Consider the following 20,610-nt stretch of genomic DNA (forward strand, 5'->3'; position numbering starts at 1 on the left):
TTTACACCAAGTATTACTGCACTGAAGTGTTGTTAGAATGTTTTCAAGAAGCTGTATTCAAACCAGCTGTATTCAAAACGTGGACAAAGATGATTTTTCAGCCAATTTCATTATGGTAGCCTGTTTTACACTTATCATTTAATGGCTGAAAGTACCATTAGTCCACCGCCTGCCTGCATCTTTATGAGACATGACCCAGACAGCATCCAATGAATATGTCCTGGCCAGAGTTAGGGGTATTACTTGAAAATTGTACTATCTTACCCATTACTCATTACTGCCATAAAAAAGTGATGCATTATTCTTTTATTTTGCATTCTTCTTCTTCCTCTTCTTTTTTCGGCTGCTCCCATTAGGGGTCGACAGAGCGGATCATCCGTTTCCATCTCTTCCTGTCCTCTGCATCTTCCTCTGTCACACCAGCCACCTATATGTCCTCCCTCACCACATCCATAAACCTCCTCTTTAGCCTTCCTCTTTTCCTCTTCCCTGGCAGCTCCATGTTCAACATCCTTCTCCCAATATACCCAGCATCTCTCCTCCACACATGTCCAAATCATCTCGATCTTGCCTCTCTTGCTTTGTCTCCAAACCGTCCAACCTGAGCTGTCCCTCTAATATACTCGTTCCTAATCCTGTCCTTCTTCATCACTCCCAGTTAAAATCTTAGCATCTTCATCTCTGCCACCTCCAGCTCCACCTCCTGTCTTTTCATCAGTGCCAATGTCTCCAAACCATACAACATAGCTGGTCTCACAACCATCTTGTAAACCTTCCCTTTAGCTCTTGCTGGTACCCTTCTGTCACACATCACTCCTGACACTCTTCTCCACCCACTCCACCCTGCCTTTACTCTCTTCTTCACCTCTCTCCTGCACTCCCCGTTACTTTGGACAGTTGACCCCAAGTATTTAAACTCATATACCTTCATCACCTCTACTCCTTGCATCCTCACCACTCCACTGTCCTCCCTCTCATTCACGCATAGGTATTCCATCTTGCTCCTACTGACTTTCATTCCTCTTCTCTCCACTGCATACCTCCACCTCTCCAGGCTCTCCTCAACCTGCAGCATACTCTCGCTACAGATCACAATGTCATCCGCAAACATCATAGTCCACGGAGACTCCTGCCTGATCTCGTCCATCAACCTGTCCATCACCATTGCAAACAAGAAAGGGCTCAGAGCCAATCCTTGACGTAATCCCACCTCCACCTTGAACCCATCTGTCTTTCCAACTGCACACCTCACCACTGTCACACTTCCCTCATATACATATCCTGCACCACTCCTACATACTTCTCTGTCACTCCCGACTTCCTCATACAATACCACACCTCCTCTATCTCAGCACCCTGTCACATGCTTTCTCTAAATCTACAAAGACACGATGTAACTCCTTCTCACCTTCTCTATACTTCTCCATCAACATTCTCAAAGCAAACATCACATCAGTGGTGCTCTTTCATGGCATGAAACCATACTGCTGCTTGCTGATCATCACCTCTCCTCTTAACCTAGCTTCTCTTACTCTTTCCCATATCTTCATGCTGTGGCTGATCAACTTTATACCTCTGTAGTCGCCACAGTTCTGCACATCGCCCTTGTTCTTGAAAATCTGTACCAGTATGCTTCTTCTCCACTCCTCAGGCATCCTCTCACTTTCCAAGATTGTGTTAAAACAATCTAGTTAAAAACTCCACTGCAATCTCTCCTAAGCATCTCCATGCCTCCACAGGTATGTCATCAGGACCAACTGCCTGTCCACTCTTCATCCTCTTCATAGCTGCCCTCTCTTCCTCCTTGCTTAGGTGGCCTATATATATTTAAAAATATAACTTGAGAAGAGGACTTCAACTGATGAGCCACATATTCAAAAGAAGCAACATTTCCATAAGATATCTTCTTGCATTGGAGCGAATGATTAAACAAAATGGCAATTCCACTTCCTTTCTTATGCTGTCTGGTTTCACTCACAGAACTGAAGTTGGCAGGGGTTGACTCATCAGAGCAATTGCTCTGTTGTCTTGGTCTAACCAAGTTTCAGTTAAAAACATAAAATTGAGATTGTGCTTGATAATAAAATCATTGATTAAAAATGTTTTTCCTGCCAAATGTCTGATGTTTAGTAACGCTAAATTTAATGTGTTAAAAGTAATATCGGCACAATTGTTTGCAACAGGCTGTGGCTGCTGGCGTACAACTGGAGTCAGGTTAGACGAAGTAGCTGTGCACTTTGAGTACACTGTTCCTCCTGAAGCTGGTCAAAACAGGAATGGCAGACCTTGGAGTTGCTGCTCGCTGTCCGGGGTGGGCTGTATCAGCAGCAGTGGGTCCATACCCAGTAAGCAGAGGGAGACATGAGCTGAAGGGGGAGGTGGGGTACGGACCCAGTCGGTCCTATTAGTCAGCATGCCCTATATTGCGGACCATAGGGAGATTGCCCTGGGTTTGTTTGGATAAGTGGGAACTTTTGAGGCCGTGTAGTGATATCTCGTCAATTCTTTTTATCTGCATCCTTAGCTTGTGTGAGATAGCTTTGAGAGGTGGGGGGGGGGGGGTCTGGGAATGATCCATGGTGTTGTCCTTGTTTTCTTTGGTAAGAGAGATTGCTCTACTTCTCCCAAATTTTACTGACCCTTTCCACCTTTGGGTGCTGGAGGCCATAGCTTGAGTTGGCAGTAAGCATGTGGACCCCCACTCTGTTTAAATGAGCCCCATCCACTCTGAAATGGTTTCGTTGCTCCCAGAACAGGTTGAAGTTGTCAATGAAACTCCGTTTTTTGAGCAGTGCATGTGGAGGAAAGCCAGGTATTTAATGCCAGCAAACAGCTGAAACATTCAATTCCTTTCCCTAGTCAGGATTGGACCTGACACAGACATCTGAGCTGGGACTTGTAGAATGTTCTTTAGGTTTATGAAGTCCCTTTTTAACAGCTCTGAGCCATGTGTCATTCACGGACGAGTGTCATTTGTTCCAACAGTCACAATAAATGCGTCCGTGCCCAGATTGGTTGAATAACACTTGTGGCAGTGTTTGGACCATGTCGCTAACCGTAGTGTTGGGTAGACAGACAGTTTTCAAAACTTTTCTTTTAACATCTCTTACTGTATAGTCACCTACCAGCAGAGTCTTTGGTATGGTGTCATGTCTGGCCAGGTTAACTTCTTTTATCAAATGTGCGGTGCATGTTCTGCTGTGATGCTATCTTTCTTGATGATGTGACATTAGCTTTAGCAGCTAATATTGTTTACCTCCAGGTGCCACCAAGAGCCGTTCCTCGCAGGCTTAGCTGTAAATAATGATAAGAAACTTTATTTATACAGCACTTTTCTAAACAAGGCTACAAAGTGCTTCACAGAACAGTATAACATTTTTAAAAATGACACATAAAAACAAATTACCTCCCTACACTGGCTCCCTGTTATATTTTATATTGATTTTGAAATTTTATTGCTTTTATTACCTGATATATGCCCTCAGGACCATTAAGACCTGCAGATTGAGCCCTGCTGGTTATTCCCAGGTCTCCACCATTAAGACCCGCAGATGGAGTTCTGGTGTTATTCCCAGGTCTCCACCATTAAGACCTGCAGATGAAGCCCTGCTGGTTATTCCCAGGTCTCCACCATTAAGATCTGCAGATGGACCCCTGCTGGTTATTCCCAGGTTTCCACCGTTAAGATCTGCAGATGGAGCCCTGCTGGTTATTACCAGGATTAAGACCTGCAGATGGACCCCTGCTGGTTATTCCCAGGTCTCCACCCTTAAGATCTGCAGATGGAGCCCTGCTGGTTATTCCCAGGATTAAGACCTGCAGATGGACCCCTGCTGGTTATTCCCAGGTCTCCACCATTAAGATCTGTAGATGGAGCCGTGCTGGTTATTCCCAGGATTAAGACCTGCAGATGGAGCCCTGCTGGTTTTTCCCAGGTCTCCACCATTAAGATCTGCAGATGGAGCCCTGCTGGTTATTCCCAGAATTAAGACCTGCAGATGGAGCCCTGCTGGTTATTCCCAGGTCTCTACCATTAAGACCTGCAGATGGAGCCCTGCTGGTTATTCCCAGGTCTCCACCATTAGGATTTGCAGATGGATGCCTGCTGGTTATTCCCAGGTTTCCACCGTTAAGATCTGCAAATGGAGCCCTGCTGGTTATTACCAGGATTAAGACCTGCAGATGGAGCCCTGCTGATTATTCCCAGGTCTCCACCATTAAGATCTGCAGATGGCGCCCTGCTGGTTATTCCCAGGATTAAGACCTGCAGATGGAGCCCTGCTGGTTATTCCCAGGTCTCCACCATTAAGCTCTGCAGATGAAACCCTGCTGGTTATTCCCAGGTATCCACCATTGAAATGACAAATAAATTATTATGATTCCTGATTCCTACACACATTTCTGATTTATTGACCTGGTATATACCCTCTCCACCATTAAGACCTGTAGATGGAGCCCTGCTGGTTATTTCCAGGTCTCCGCCATTAAGACCTGCAGATGGGGCTCTGCAGGTTATTCCTAGGTCTCCACCATTAAGACCTGCAGATGGAGCCCTGCTGGTTATTCCCAGGTCTCCACCATTAAGACCTACAGAGGGAGCTCTGCTGGTTATTCCCAGGTCTCTAACATTAAGACCTGCAGATGGAGCCCTGCTGCTTATTCCCAGGTCTCCACCATTCAGATCTGCAGATGGAGCCGTGCTGGTTATTCCCAGGTCTCCACCATTAAGACCTGCAGATGAAGCTTTGCTGGCTATTCACAGGTTTCCACCATTCAGACCTGCAGATGGAGCTCTGCTGGTTATTCCCAGGTCTCCACCATTAAGGTCTGCAGATGAAACCCTGCTGGTTATTCCCAGGTCTCCACCATTGAAATGACAAATAAATTGTTATGATTCCTGATTCCTACATACATTTCTGATTTATTGACCTGGTATATACCCTCTCAACCATTAAGACCTGTAGATGGAGCCCTGCTGGTTATTTCCAGGTCTCCACCATTAAGACCTGCAGATGGAGCTCTGCTGGTTATTCCTAGGTCTCCACCATTAAGACCTGCAGATGGAGCCTGCTGGTTATTCCTAGGTCTCCACCATTAAGACCTGCAGATGGAGCTCTGCTGGTTATTCCCATGTCTCTACCATTAAGACCTGCAGATGGAGCCCTGCTGCTTATTCCTAGGTCTCCACCATTCAGACCTGCAGATGGAGCTCTGCTGGTTATTCCCAGGTCTCCACCATTAAGACCAGCAGATGGAGCCCTGCTGGTTATTCACAGGTCCTCATCATTAAGATCTGCAGAAGGAGCCCTGCTGGTTATTCCCAGGTCTAGGTTTGTTACAAAGGGTGGTCGGACTTTTGCTGTTAGAGCCCCCACACTATGGACCTCTCTTCCTGTTGAACTAAGACACAATAAGTCTCTAGCTTCTTTTAAATCTCGTTTTAAAACTTTTATTTATTTATTTTTTCTTTAAAATTTATTTCTAGTTTTTCCCCTTATCCCACTCGATTAACCCAATGGCATATGGCCGGAATTCTTGTCGAATAACTCCCCTGGCTCACGTTTCCACAGGAAGGAGATAGGCGTAACACCAGCTTCCTTCAAACTCGTGTCGGCTGCTCTCGCTATTTTACACGCTGGAGCCTCGCATGGGTTGCGTCACCTTCAAGCCCCGAAGGCGTAGGGAGAATGCTTTCAGTTGCTTGGCTGCAGGTGCCCAGGTGGGCCAGAGGGGTCGCTGGAGAACAACGAGTCCCCGATCACTACACCGATCTAATGAATGCCTTACCCCGTGGACGTTCTGGCCGTGACCGGTTACGGCGAGTCTGGGACACGAACCTCCCAGCCACGTGACGAGCGGATCGCAAGAACGGCGGTTTATTCCGCTCGGCCACCAGAGCGGCAAAACTTTTCACTTTTCTCTTTGTGAAAGCTTTTACAAATGTTTCATATTTGTTTTTATTTATTTATAATGTTTTCATTTTTATTCTTATTTGGTCTTGCTCTTATTTTGCCTTGTCTGGTTTCATTTCTTTGTAAAGCACTTTGTAACATTGTTATAGAAAAGTGCTATATAAATAAAGTTATTATTAGAGACTATCAATCAAGCTGCATTTTATATAGCGCCTGAAATTAATTATATAAGGAAGAAGGTGATATTTTGGATTTATAACCTTCAAAGTTTGTTTCCCAAGGGCATGAATGAGGAGCGCTCTAATAAATAGTTTCTGTAATTTCTTTCATTTGTCTACCCACACTTCTTTGTTTCATTTGTCTACCCACACTTCCTTGTTTCATTTGTCTACCCACACTACCTTGTATCATTTGTCTACACACACTTCCTTGTTTTATGTCTACCCACACTTCCTTGTTTCATTTGTCTACCCACACTTCCTTGTTTCATTTGTCTATCCACACTTCCTTGTTTCATTTGTCTACCCACACTACCTTGTTTCATTTGTCTATCCACACTTACTTGTTTTATTTGTCTACCCACACTTCCTTGTTTCATTTGTCTACCCACACTACCTTGTTTCATTTGTCTACCCACACTTCCTTGTTTTATGTCTACCCACATTTCCTTGTTTCATTTGTCTACCCACACGTCCTTGTTTAATTTGTCTACCCACACTTCCTTGTTTCATTTGTCTATCCACACTTCCTTCTTTCATTTGTGTACCCACACTACCTTGTTTCATTGTCTACCCACACTACGTTGTTTCATTTGTCTACCCACACTTCCTTGTTTCATTTGTGTACCCACACTTCCTTGTTTCATTTGTCTACCCACACTACATTGTTTCATTTGTCTACCCACACTACCTTGTTTCATTTGTCTACCCACACTACCTTGTTTCATTTGTGTACCCACACTTCCTTGTTTCATTTGTCTACCCACACTACATTGTTTCATTTGTCTACCCACACTTCCTTGTTTCATTTGTGTACCCACACTTCCTTGTTTCATTTGTCTATCCACACTACATTGTTTCATTTGTCTACCCACACTACCTTGTTTCATTTGTCTACCCACACTACCTTGTTTCATTTGTCTACCCACCCTACGTTGTCTCATTTGTCTACCCACACTTCCTTGTTTCATTTGTCTACCCACACTTCCTTGTTTTATGTCTACCCACACTTCCTTGTTTCATTTGTCTACCTACACTTCCTTGTTTCATTTGTCTACCCACACTACCTTGTTTCATTTGTCTATCCACACTTCCTTGTTTTATTTGTCTACCCACACTTCCTTGTTTCATTTGTGTACCCACACTACCTTGTTTCATTTGTCTACCCACACTACGTTGTTTCATTTGTCTACCCACACTTCTTTGTTTCATTTGTGTACCCACACTTCCTTGTTTCATTTGTCTACCCACACTACATTGTTTCATTTGTCTACCCACACTACCTTGTTTCATTTGTCTACCCACACTACCTTGTTTCATTTGTGTACCCACACTTCCTTGTTTCATTTGTCTACCCACACTACCTTGTTTCATTTGTCTACCCACACTACCTTGTTTCATTTGTCTACCCACCCTACGTTGTCTCATTTGTCTACCCACACTTCCTTGTTTCATTTGTCTACCCACACTTCCTTGTTTTATGTCTACCCACACTTCCTTGTTTCATTTGTCTACCTACACTTCCTTGTTTCATTTGTCTACCCACACTTCCTTGTTTCATTTGTCTACCCACACTTCCTTGTTTCATTTGCCTACCCACACTTCCTTGTTTCATTTGTCTACCCACACTTCCTTGTTTCATTTGTCTACCCACACTACCTTGTATCATTTGTCTACACACACTTCCTTGTTTTATTTGTCTACCCACACTACCTTGTTTCATTTGTCTATCCACACTTCCTTGTTTTATTTGTCTACACACACTTCCTTGTTTCATTTGTCTACCCACACTACCTTGTTTCATTTGTCTACCCACACTTCCTTGTTTTATGTCTACCCACACTTCCTTGTGTCATTTGTCTACCCAAACTTCGTTTCATTTGTCTATCCACACTTCCTTGTTTCATTTGTCTACCCACACTTCCTTGTTTCATTTGTCTACCCACACTTCCTTGTTTCATTTGTCTACCCACACTACCTTTTTTCATTTGTCTATCCACACTTCCTTGTTTTATTTGTCTACCCACACTTCCTTGTTTCATTTGTCTACCCACACTACCTTTTTTCATTTGTCTACCCACACTTCCTTGTTTTATGTCTACCCACACTTCCTTGTTTCATTTGTCAATCCACACTTCCTTGTTTCATTTGTCTACCCACACTACCTTGTTTTATGTCTACCCACACTTCCTTTTTTCATTTGTCTACCCACACTACTTTGTTTAATTTGTCTACCCACACTTCCTTGTTTCATTTGTCTATCCACACTTCCTTGTTTCATTTGTGTACCCACACTACCTTGTTTCATTTGTCTACCCGCACTACGTTGTTTCATTTGTCTACCCACACTTCCTTGTTTCATTTGTGTACCCACACTTCCTTGTTTCATTTGTCTACCCACACTACATTGTTTCATTTGTCTACCCACACTACCTTGTTTCATTTGTCTACCCACACTACCTTGTTTCATTTGTCTACCCACCCTACGTTGTCTCATTTGTCTACCCACACTTCCTTGTTTCATTTGTCTACCCACACTTCCTTGTTTCATTTGTCTATCCACACTTCCTTGTTTCATTTGTGTACCCACACTTCCTTCTTTCATTTGTCTATCCACACTACGTTGTTTCATTTGTCTACCCACACTATGTTGTTTCATTTGTGTACCCACACTACCTTGTTTCATTTGTCTATCCACACTTCCTTGTTTCATTTGTCTACCCACACTTCCTTGTTTCATTTGTCTACCCACACTTCCTTGTTTCATTTGTCTACCCACACTTCCTTGTTTAATTTGTCTACCCACACTTCCTTGTTTAATTTGTCTACCCACACTTCCTTGTTTCATTTGTCTACCCACACTTCCTTGTTTCATTTGTCTACCCACACTTCCTTGTTTAATTTGTCTACCCACACTACCTTGTTTCATTTGTCTACCCACACTTCCTTGTGTCATTTGTCTACCCAAACTTCGTTTCATTTGTCTATCCACACTTCCTTGTTTCATTTGTCTACCCACACTTCCTTGTTTTATGTCTACCCACACTTCCTTGTTTCATTTGTCTACCTACACTTCCTTGTTTCATTTGTCTATCCACACTTCCTTGTTTCATTTGTCTACCCACACTACCTTGTTTCATTTGTCTATCCAAACTTCCTTGTTTTATTTGTCTACCCACACTTCCTTGTTTCATTTATCTACCCACACTGCCTTGTTTCATTTGTCTACCCACACTTCCTTGTTTTATGTCTACCCACACTTCCTTGTCTCATTTGTCTACCCACACTACCTTGTTTCATTTGTCTACCCACACTTCCTTGTTTTATGTCTACCCACACTTCCTTGTGTCATTTGTCTACCCAAACTTCGTTTCATTTGTCTATCCACACTTCCTTGTTTCATTTGTCTACCCACACTTCCTTGTTTCATTTGTCTACCCACACTACCTTGTATCATTTGTCTACACACACTTCCTTGTTTTATTTGTCTACCCACACTACCTTGTTTCATTTGTCTATCCACACTTCCTTGTTTTATTTGTCTACACACACTTCCTTGTTTCATTTGTCTACCCACACTACCTTGTTTCATTTGTCTACCCACACTTCCTTGTTTTATGTCTACCCACACTTCCTTGTGTCATTTGTCTACCCAAACTTCGTTTCATTTGTCTATCCACACTTCCTTGTTTCATTTGTCTACCCACACTTCCTTGTTTCATTTGTCTACCCACACTTCCTTGTTTCATTTGTCTACCCACACTACCTTTTTTCATTTGTCTATCCACACTTCCTTGTTTTATTTGTCTACCCACACTTCCTTGTTTCATTTGTCTACCCACACTACCTTTTTTCATTTGTCTACCCACACTTCCTTGTTTTATGTCTACCCACACTTCCTTGTTTCATTTGTCAATCCACACTTCCTTGTTTCATTTGTCTACCCACACTACCTTGTTTTATGTCTACCCACACTTCCTTTTTTCATTTGTCTACCCACACTACTTTGTTTAATTTGTCTACCCACACTTCCTTGTTTCATTTGTCTATCCACACTTCCTTGTTTCATTTGTGTACCCACACTACCTTGTTTCATTTGTCTACCCGCACTACGTTGTTTCATTTGTCTACCCACACTTCCTTGTTTCATTTGTGTACCCACACTTCCTTGTTTCATTTGTCTACCCACACTACATTGTTTCATTTGTCTACCCACACTACCTTGTTTCATTTGTCTACCCACACTACCTTGTTTCATTTGTCTACCCACCCTACGTTGTCTCATTTGTCTACCCACACTTCCTTGTTTCATTTGTCTACCCACACTTCCTTGTTTCATTTGTCTATCCACACTTCCTTGTTTCATTTGTGTACCCACACTTCCTTCTTTCATTTGTCTATCCACACTACGTTGTTTCATTTGTCTACCCACACTATGTTGTTTCATTTGTGTACCCACACTACCTTGTTTCATTTGTCTATCCACACTTCCTTGTTTCATTTGTCTACCCACACTTCCTTGTTTCATTTGTCTACCCACACTTCCTTGTTTCATTTGTCTACCCACACTTCCTTGTTTAATTTGTCTACCCACACTTCCTTGTTTAATTTGTCTACCCACACTTCCTTGTTTCATTTGTCTACCCACACTTCCTTGTTTCATTTGTCTACCCACACTTCCTTGTTTAATTTGTCTACCCACACTACCTTGTTTCATTTGTCTACCCACACTTCCTTGTGTCATTTGTCTACCCAAACTTCGTTTCATTTGTCTATCCACACTTCCTTGTTTCATTTGTCTACCCACACTTCCTTGTTTTATGTCTACCCACACTTCCTTGTTTCATTTGTCTACCTACACTTCCTTGTTTCATTTGTCTATCCACACTTCCTTGTTTCATTTGTCTACCCACACTACCTTGTTTCATTTGTCTATCCAAACTTCCTTGTTTTATTTGTCTACCCACACTTCCTTGTTTCATTTATCTACCCACACTGCCTTGTTTCATTTGTCTACCCACACTTCCTTGTTTTATGTCTACCCACACTTCCTTGTCTCATTTGTCTACCCACACTACCTTGTTTCATTTGTCTACCCACACTTCCTTGTTTTATGTCTACCCACACTTCCTTGTGTCATTTGTCTACCCAAACTTCGTTTCATTTGTCTATCCACACTTCCTTGTTTCATTTGTCTACCCACACTTCCTTGTTTCATTTGTCTACCCACACTACCTTGTATCATTTGTCTACACACACTTCCTTGTTTTATTTGTCTACCCACACTACCTTGTTTCATTTGTCTATCCACACTTCCTTGTTTTATTTGTCTACACACACTTCCTTGTTTCATTTGTCTACCCACACTACCTTGTTTCATTTGTCTACCCACACTTCCTTGTTTTATGTCTACCCACACTTCCTTGTGTCATTTGTCTACCCAAACTTCGTTTCATTTGTCTATCCACACTTCCTTGTTTCATTTGTCTACCCACACTTCCTTGTTTCATTTGTCTACCCACACTTCCTTGTTTCATTTGTCTACCCACACTACCTTTTTTCATTTGTCTATCCACACTTCCTTGTTTTATTTGTCTACCCACACTTCCTTGTTTCATTTGTCTACCCACACTACCTTTTTTCATTTGTCTACCCACACTTCCTTGTTTTATGTCTACCCACACTTCCTTGTTTCATTTGTCAATCCACACTTCCTTGTTTCATTTGTCTACCCACACTACCTTGTTTTATGTCTACCCACACTTCCTTTTTTCATTTGTCTACCCACACTACTTTGTTTAATTTGTCTACCCACACTTCCTTGTTTCATTTGTCTATCCACACTTCCTTGTTTCATTTGTGTACCCACACTACCTTGTTTCATTTGTCTACCCGCACTACGTTGTTTCATTTGTCTACCCACACTTCCTTGTTTCATTTGTGTACCCACACTTCCTTGTTTCATTTGTCTACCCACACTACATTGTTTCATTTGTCTACCCACACTACCTTGTTTCATTTGTCTACCCACACTACCTTGTTTCATTTGTCTACCCACCCTACGTTGTCTCATTTGTCTACCCACACTTCCTTGTTTCATTTGTCTACCCACACTTCCTTGTTTCATTTGTCTATCCACACTTCCTTGTTTCATTTGTGTACCCACACTTCCTTCTTTCATTTGTCTATCCACACTACGTTGTTTCATTTGTCTACCCACACTATGTTGTTTCATTTGTGTACCCACACTACCTTGTTTCATTTGTCTATCCACACTTCCTTGTTTCATTTGTCTACCCACACTTCCTTGTTTCATTTGTCTACCCACACTTCCTTGTTTCATTTGTCTACCCACACTTCCTTGTTTAATTTGTCTACCCACACTTCCTTGTTTAATTTGTCTACCCACACTTCCTTGTTTCATTTGTCTATCCACACTTCCTTGTTTCATTTGTCTACCCACACTTCCTTGTTTCATTTGTCTACCCACACTTCCTTGTTTCATTTGTCTACCCACACTTCCTTGTTTTATTTGTCTACCCACACTTCCTTGTTTCATTTGTCTACCCACACTACCTTGTTTCATTTGTCTACCCACACTTCCTTGTGTCATTTGTCTACCCAAACTTCGTTTCATTTGTCTATCCACACTTCCTTGTTTCATTTGTCTACCCACACTTCCTTGTTTCATTTGTCTATCCACACTTCCTTGTTTCATTTGTCTACCCACACTACCTTTTTTCATTTGTCTATCCACACTTCCTTGTTTTATTTGTCTACCCACACTTCCTTGTTTCATTTGTCTACCCACACTACCTTGTTTCATTTGTCTACCCACACTTCCTTGTTTTATGTCTACCCACACTTCCTTGTTTCATTTGTCTATCCACACTTCCTTGTTTCATTTGTCTACCCACACTACCTTGTTTTATGTCTACCCACACTTCCTTTTTTCATTTGTCTACCCACACTTCCTTTTTTCATTTGTCTACCCACACTTCCTTGTTTTATTTGTCTATCCACACTTCCTTGTTTCATTTGTGTACCCACACTACCTTGTTTCATTTGTCTACGCACACTACGTTGTTTCATTTGTCTACCCACACTTCCTTGTTTCATTTGTGTACCCACACTTCCTTGTTTCATTTGTCTACCCACACTACATTGTTTCATTTGTCTACCCACACTACCTTGTTTCATTTGTCTACCCACACTACCTTGTTTCATTTGTCTATCCACACTTCCTTGTTTTATTTGTCTACCCACACTTCCTTGTTTCATTTGTCTACCCACACTACCTTGTTTCATTTGTCTACCCACACTTCCTTGTTTTATGTCTACCCACACTTCCTTGTGTCATTTGTCTACCCAAACTTCGTTTCATTTGTCTATCCACACTTCCTTGTTTCATTTGTCTACCCACACTTCCTTGTTTCATTTGTCTATCCACACTTCCTTGTTTCATTTGTCTACCCACACTACCTTTTTTCATTTGTCTATCCACACTTCCTTGTTTTATTTGTCTACCCACACTTCCTTGTTTCATTTGTCTATCCACACTTCCTTGTTTCATTTGTCTTCCCACACTACCTTTTTTCATTTGTCTATCCACACTTCCTTGTTTTATTTGTCTACCCACACTTCCTGGTGTCATTTGTCTACCCACACTTCGTTTCATTTGTCTATCCACACTTCCTTGTTTCATTTGCCTACCCACACTTCCTTGTTTCATTTGTGTACCCACACTTCCTTGTTTCATTTGTCTACCCACACTACATTGTTTCATTTGTCTATCCACACTTCCTTGTTTTATTTGTCTACCCACACTTCCTTGTTTCATTTGTCTATCCACACTTCCTTGTTTCATTTGTCTACCCACACTTCCTTGTTTCATTTGTCTATCCAAACTTCCTTGTTTCATTTGTCTATATCCACAGTTCCTTGTTTCATTTGTCTCCCAACAATTCCTTGTTTCATTTGTCTACCCACACTTCCTTGTTTCATTTGTCTACCCACACTACCTTGTTTCATTTGTCTACCCACACTTTCTGGTGTCATTTGTCTACCCACACTTCGTTTCATTTGTCTATCCACACTTCCTTGTTTCATTTGTCTACCCACACTACCTTGTTTCATTTGTCTATCCACACTTCCTTGTTTCATTTGTCTACCCACACTACCTTGTTTCATTTGTCTACCCACACTTCCTTGTTTTATTTGTCTACCCACACTTCCTTGTTTCATTTGTCTACCCACACTACCTTGTTTCATTTGTCTACCCACACTTCCTTGTTTTATGTCTACCCACACTTCCTTGTTTCATTTGTCTACCCACACTTCCTTGTTTCATTTGTCTACCCACACTTCCTTGTTTTATTTGTCTACCCACACTTCCTTGTTTAATTTGTCTACCCACACTTCCTTGTTTCATTTGTCTACCCACACTACCTTGTTTCATTTGTCTACCCACACTTCCTTGTGTCATTTGTCTACCCAAACTTCGTTTCATTTGTCTATCCACACTTCCTTGTTTCATTTGTCTACCCACACTACCTTGTTTCATTTGTCTATCCACACTTCCTTGTTTCATTTGTCTACCCACACTACCTTGTTTCATTTGTCTATCCACACTTCCTTGTTTTATTTGTCTATTCAAATTTCCTTGTTTCATTTGTCTATCCACAGTTCCTTGTTTCATTTGTCTACCAACAATTCCTTGTTTCATTTGTCTACCCACACTTCCTTTTTTCATTTGTCTACCCACACTACCTTGTTTCATTTGTCTACCCACACTTCCTGGTGTCATTTGTCTACCCAAACTTCGTTTCATTTGTCTATCCACACTTCCTTGTTTCATTTGTCTACCCACACTTCCTTGTTTCATTTGTCTATCCAAACTTCCTTGTTTCATTTGTCTATCCACAGTTCCTTGTTTCATTTGTCTCCCAACAATTCCTTGTTTCATTTGTCTACCCACACTTCCTTGTTTCATTTGTCTACCCACACTACCTTGTTTCATTTGTCTACCCACACTTTCTGGTGTCATTTGTCTACCCACACTTCGTTTCATTTGTCTATCCACACTTCCTTGTTTCATTTGTCTACCCACACTACCTTGTTTCATTTGTCTATCCACACTTCCTTGTTTCATTTGTCTACCCACACTACCTTGTTTCATTTGTCTACCCACACTTCCTTGTTTTATTTGTCTACCCACACTTCCTTGTTTCATTTGTCTACCCACACTACCTTGTTTCATTTGTCTACCCACACTTCCTTGTTTTATGTCTACCCACACTTCCTTGTTTCATTTGTCTACCCACACTTCCTTGTTTCATTTGTCTACCCACACTTCCTTGTTTTATTTGTCTACCCACACTTCCTTGTTTAATTTGTCTACCCACACTTCCTTGTTTCATTTGTCTACCCACACTTCCTTGTTTTATTTGTCTACCCACACTTCCTTGTTTCATTTGTCTATCCACACTTCCTTGTTTCATTTGTCTACCCACACTACCTTGTTTCATTTGTCTATCCACACTTCCTTGTTTTATTTGTCTATTCAAATTTCCTTGTTTCATTTGTCTATCCACAGTTCCTTGTTTCATTTGTCTACCAACAATTCCTTGTTTCATTTGTCTACCCACACTTCCTTTTTTCATTTGTCTACCCACACTACCTTGTTTCATTTGTCTACCCACACTTCCTGGTGTCATTTGTCTACCCATACTTCGTTTCATTTGTCTATCCACACTTCCTTGTTTCATTTGTCTACCCACACTGCCTTGTTTCATTTGTCTACCCACACTTCCTTGTTTTATGTCTACCCACACTTCCTTGTGGCATTTGTCTACCCAAACTTCGCTTCATTTGTCTATCCACACTTCCTTGTTTCATTTGTCTACCCACACTTCCTTGTTTCATTTGTCTATCCAAACTTCCTTGTTTCATTTGTCTATCCACAGTTCCTTGTTTCATTTGTCTCCCAACAATTCCTTGTTTCATTTGTCTACCCACACTTCCTTGTTTCATTTGTCTACCCACACTACCTTGTTTCATTTGTCTACCCACACTTTCTGGTGTCATTTGTCTACCCACACTTCGTTTCATTTGTCTATCCACACTTCCTTGTTTCATTTGTCTACCCACACTACCTTGTTTCATTTGTCTATCCACACTTCCTTGTTTCATTTGTCTACCCACACTAACTTGTTTCATTTGTCTACCCACACTTCCTTGTTTTATTTGTCTACCCACACTTCCTTGTTTCATTTGTCTACCCACACTACCTTGTTTCATTTGTCTACCCACACTTCCTTGTTTTATGTCTACCCACACTTCCTTGTTTCATTTGTCTACCCACACTTCCTTGTTTCATTTGTCTACCCACACTTCCTTGTTTTATTTGTCTACCCACACTTCCTTGTTTAATTTGTCTACCCACACTTCCTTGTTTCATTTGTCTACCCACACTACCTTGTTTCATTTGTCTACCCACACTTCCTTGTGTCATTTGTCTACCCAAACTTCGTTTCATTTGTCTATCCACACTTCCTTGTTTCATTTGTCTACCCACACTACCTTGTTTCATTTGTCTATCCACACTTCCTTGTTTCATTTGTCTACCCACACTACCTTGTTTCATTTGTCTATCCACACTTCCTTGTTTTATTTGTCTATTCAAATTTCCTTGTTTCATTTGTCTACCCAAACTTCGTTTCATTTGTCTATCCACACTTCCTTGTTTCATTTGTCTACCAACAATTCCTTGTTTCATTTGTCTACCCACACTTCCTTTTTTCATTTGTCTACCCACACTACCTTGTTTCATTTGTCTACCCACACTTCCTGGTGTCATTTGTCTACCCATACTTCGTTTCATTTGTCTATCCACACTTCCTTGTTTCATTTGTCTACCCACACTGCCTTGTTTCATTTGTCTACCCACACTTCCTTGTTTTATGTCTACCCACACTTCCTTGTGGCATTTGTCTACCCAAACTTCGCTTCATTTGTCTATCCACACTTCCTTGTTTCATTTGTCTACCCACACTTCCTTGTTTCATTTGTCTATCCAAACTTCCTTGTTTCATTTGTCTATCCACAGTTCCTTGTTTCATTTGTCTACCAACAATTCCTTGTTTCATTTGTCTACCCACACTTCCTTGTTTCATTTGTCTACCCACACTACCTTGTTTCATTTGTCTACCCACACTTCCTGGTGTCATTTGTCTACCCACACTTCGTTTCATTTGTCTACCCACACTTCCTTGTTTCATTTGTCTATCCACACGTCCTTGTTTCATTTGTCTACCCACACTTCCTTTTTTCATTTGTGTACCCACACTTCCTTGTTTCATTTGTCTACCCACACTACATTGTTTCATTTGTCTACCCACACTACCTTGTTTCATTTGTCTACCCACACTACCTTGTTTCATTTGTCTACCCACACTACCTTGTTTCATTTGTCTACCCACACTTCCTGGTGTCATTTGTCTACCCACACTTCGTTTCATTTGTCTATCCACACTTCCTTGTTTCATTTGTCTACCCACACTACCTTGTTTCATTTGTCTACCCACACTTCCTTGTTTTATTTGTCTACCCACACTTCCTTGTTTCATTTGTCTACCCACACTACCTTGTTTCATTTGTCTACCCACACTTCCTTGTTTTATGTCTGCCCACACTTCCTTGTTTCATTTGTCTACCCACACTTCCTTGTTTCATTTGTCTACCCACACTTCCTTGTTTTATTTGTCTACCCACACTTCCTTGTTTAATTTGTCTACCCACACTTCCTTGTTTCATTTGTCTACCCACACTACCTTGTTTCATTTGTCTACCCACACTTCCTTGTGTCATTTGTCTATCCACACTTCCTTGTTTTATTTGTCTACCCACACTTCCTTGTTTCATTTGTCTATCCACACTTCCTTGTTTCATTTGTCTACCCACACTACCTTTTTTCATTTGTCTATCCACACTTCCTTGTTTTATTTGTCTACCCACACTTCCTGGTGTCATTTGTCTACCCACACTTCGTTTCATTTGTCTATCCACACTTCCTTGTTTCATTTGCCTACCCACACTTCCTTGTTTCATTTGTCTATCGACACTTCCTTGTTTCATTTGTCTAACCACACTTCCTTGTTTCATTTGTCTATCCAAACTTCCTTGTTTCATTTGTCTATCCACAGTTCCTTGTTTCATTTGTCTCCCAACAATTCCTTGTTTCATTTGTCTACCCACACTTCCTTGTTTCATTTGTGTACCCACACTACCTTGTTTCATTTGTCTACCCACACTACGTTGTTTCATTTGTCTACCCACACTTCCTTGTTTCATTTGTGTACCCACACTTCCTTGTTTCATTTGTCTACCCACACTACCTTGTTTCATTTGTCTATCCACACTTCCTTGTTTCATTTGTCTACCCACACTACCTTGTTTCATTTGTCTACCCACACTTCCTTGTTTTATTTGTCTACCCACACTTCCTTGTTTCATTTGTCTACCCACACTACCTTGTTTCATTTGTCTACCCACACTTCCTTGTGTCATTTGTCTACCCAAACTTCGTTTCATTTGTCTATCCACACTTCCTTGTTTCATTTGTCTACCCACACTACCTTGTTTCATTTGTCTATCCACACTTCCTTGTTTCATTTGTCTACCCACACTACCTTGTTTCATTTGTCTATCCACACTTCCTTGTTTTATTTGTCTATTCAAATTTCCTTGTTTCATTTGTCTATCCACAGTTCCTTGTTTCATTTGTCTACCAACAATTCCTTGTTTCATTTGTCTACCCACACTTCCTTTTTTCATTTGTCTACCCACACTACCTTGTTTCATTTGTCTACCCACACTTCCTGGTGTCATTTGTCTACCCATACTTCGTTTCATTTGTCTATCCACACTTCCTTGTTTCATTTGTCTACCCACACTGCCTTGTTTCATTTGTCTACCCACACTTCCTTGTTTTATGTCTACCCACACTTCCTTGTGGCATTTGTCTACCCAAACTTCGTTTCATTTGTCTATCCACACTTCCTTGTTTCATTTGTCTACCCACACTTCCTTGTTTCATTTGTCTATCCAAACTTCCTTGTTTCATTTGTCTATCCACAGTTCCTTGTTTCATTTGTCTATCCACACTTCCTTGTTTCATTTGTGTACCCACACTTCCTTGTTTCATTTGTCTATCCACACTACGTTGTTTCATTTGTCTACCCACACTATGTTGTTTCATTTGTCTATCCACAGTTCCTTGTTTCATTTGTCTACCCACACTTCCTTGTTGCATTTGTGTACCCACACTACCTTGTTTCATTTGTCTACCCACACTTCCTTGTTTCATTTGTCTACCCACGCTGCCTTGTTTCATTTGTCTACCCACACTTCCTTGTTTCATTTGTCTACCCACACTTCCTTGTTTAATTTGTCTACCCACACTTCCTTGTTTAATTTGTCTACCCACACTTCCTTGTTTCATTTGTCTATCCACACTTCCTTGTTTCATTTGTCTACCCACACTTCCTTGTTTCATTTGTCTACCCACCTTTCATTGTTTCATTTGTCTACCCACACTTCCTTGTTTCATTTGTCTACCCACACTTCCTTGTTTCATTTGTCTACCAACACTTCCTTGTTTCATTTGTCTACCCACACTTCCTTGTTTCATTTGTCTACCCACACTACCTTGTTTCATTTGTCTACCCACACTTCCTTGTGTCATTTGTCTACCCAAACTTTGTTTCATTTGTCTATCCACACTTCCTTGTTTCATTTGTCTACCCACACTTCCTTGTTTCATTTGTCTATCCAAACTTCCTTGTTTCATTTGTCTATCCACAGTTCCTTGTTTCATTTGTCTCCCAACAATTCCTTGTTTCATTTGTCTACCCACACTTCCTTGTTTCATTTGTCTACCCACACTACCTTGTTTCATTTGTCTACCCACACTTCCTGGTGTCATTTGTCTACCCACACTTCGTTTCATTTGTCTATCCACACTTCCTTGTTTCATTTGTCTACCCACACTACCTTGTTTCATTTGTCTATCCACACTTCCTTGTTTCATTTGTCTACCCACACTACCTTGTTTCATTTGTCTAACCACACTTCCTTGTTTTATTTGTCTACCCACACTTCCTTGTTTCATTTGTCTACCCACACTACCTTGTTTCATTTGTCTACCCACACTTCCTTGTTTTATGTCTGCCCACACTTCCTTGTTTCATTTGTCTACCCACACTTCCTTGTTTCATTTGTCTACCCACACTTCCTTGTTTTATTTGTCTACCCACACTTCCTTGTTTAATTTGTCTACCCACACTTCCTTGTTTCATTTGTCTACCCACACTACCTTGTTTCATTTGTCTACCCACACTTCCTTGTGTCATTTGTCTACCCACACTTCGTTTCATTTGTCTATCCACACTTCCTTGTTTCATTTGTCTACCCACACTACC

The 20,610-nt window shown here is 41.1% G+C and overlaps 1 protein-coding gene across 2 annotated transcripts in view; it reads left to right on the forward strand.

Annotated features, from left to right (window-relative positions):
• The window catches only part of pde6d (phosphodiesterase 6D, cGMP-specific, rod, delta), a 140,851-nt gene that overhangs the window by 37,741 nt on the left and 82,500 nt on the right, over positions 1 to 20,610 (forward strand). The window lies entirely within an intron of this gene.

The sequence above is a fragment of the Lampris incognitus genome, chromosome 3 (assembly GCF_029633865.1).
Source record: "Lampris incognitus isolate fLamInc1 chromosome 3, fLamInc1.hap2, whole genome shotgun sequence".
Taxonomy (NCBI): domain Eukaryota; kingdom Metazoa; phylum Chordata; class Actinopteri; order Lampriformes; family Lampridae; genus Lampris; species Lampris incognitus.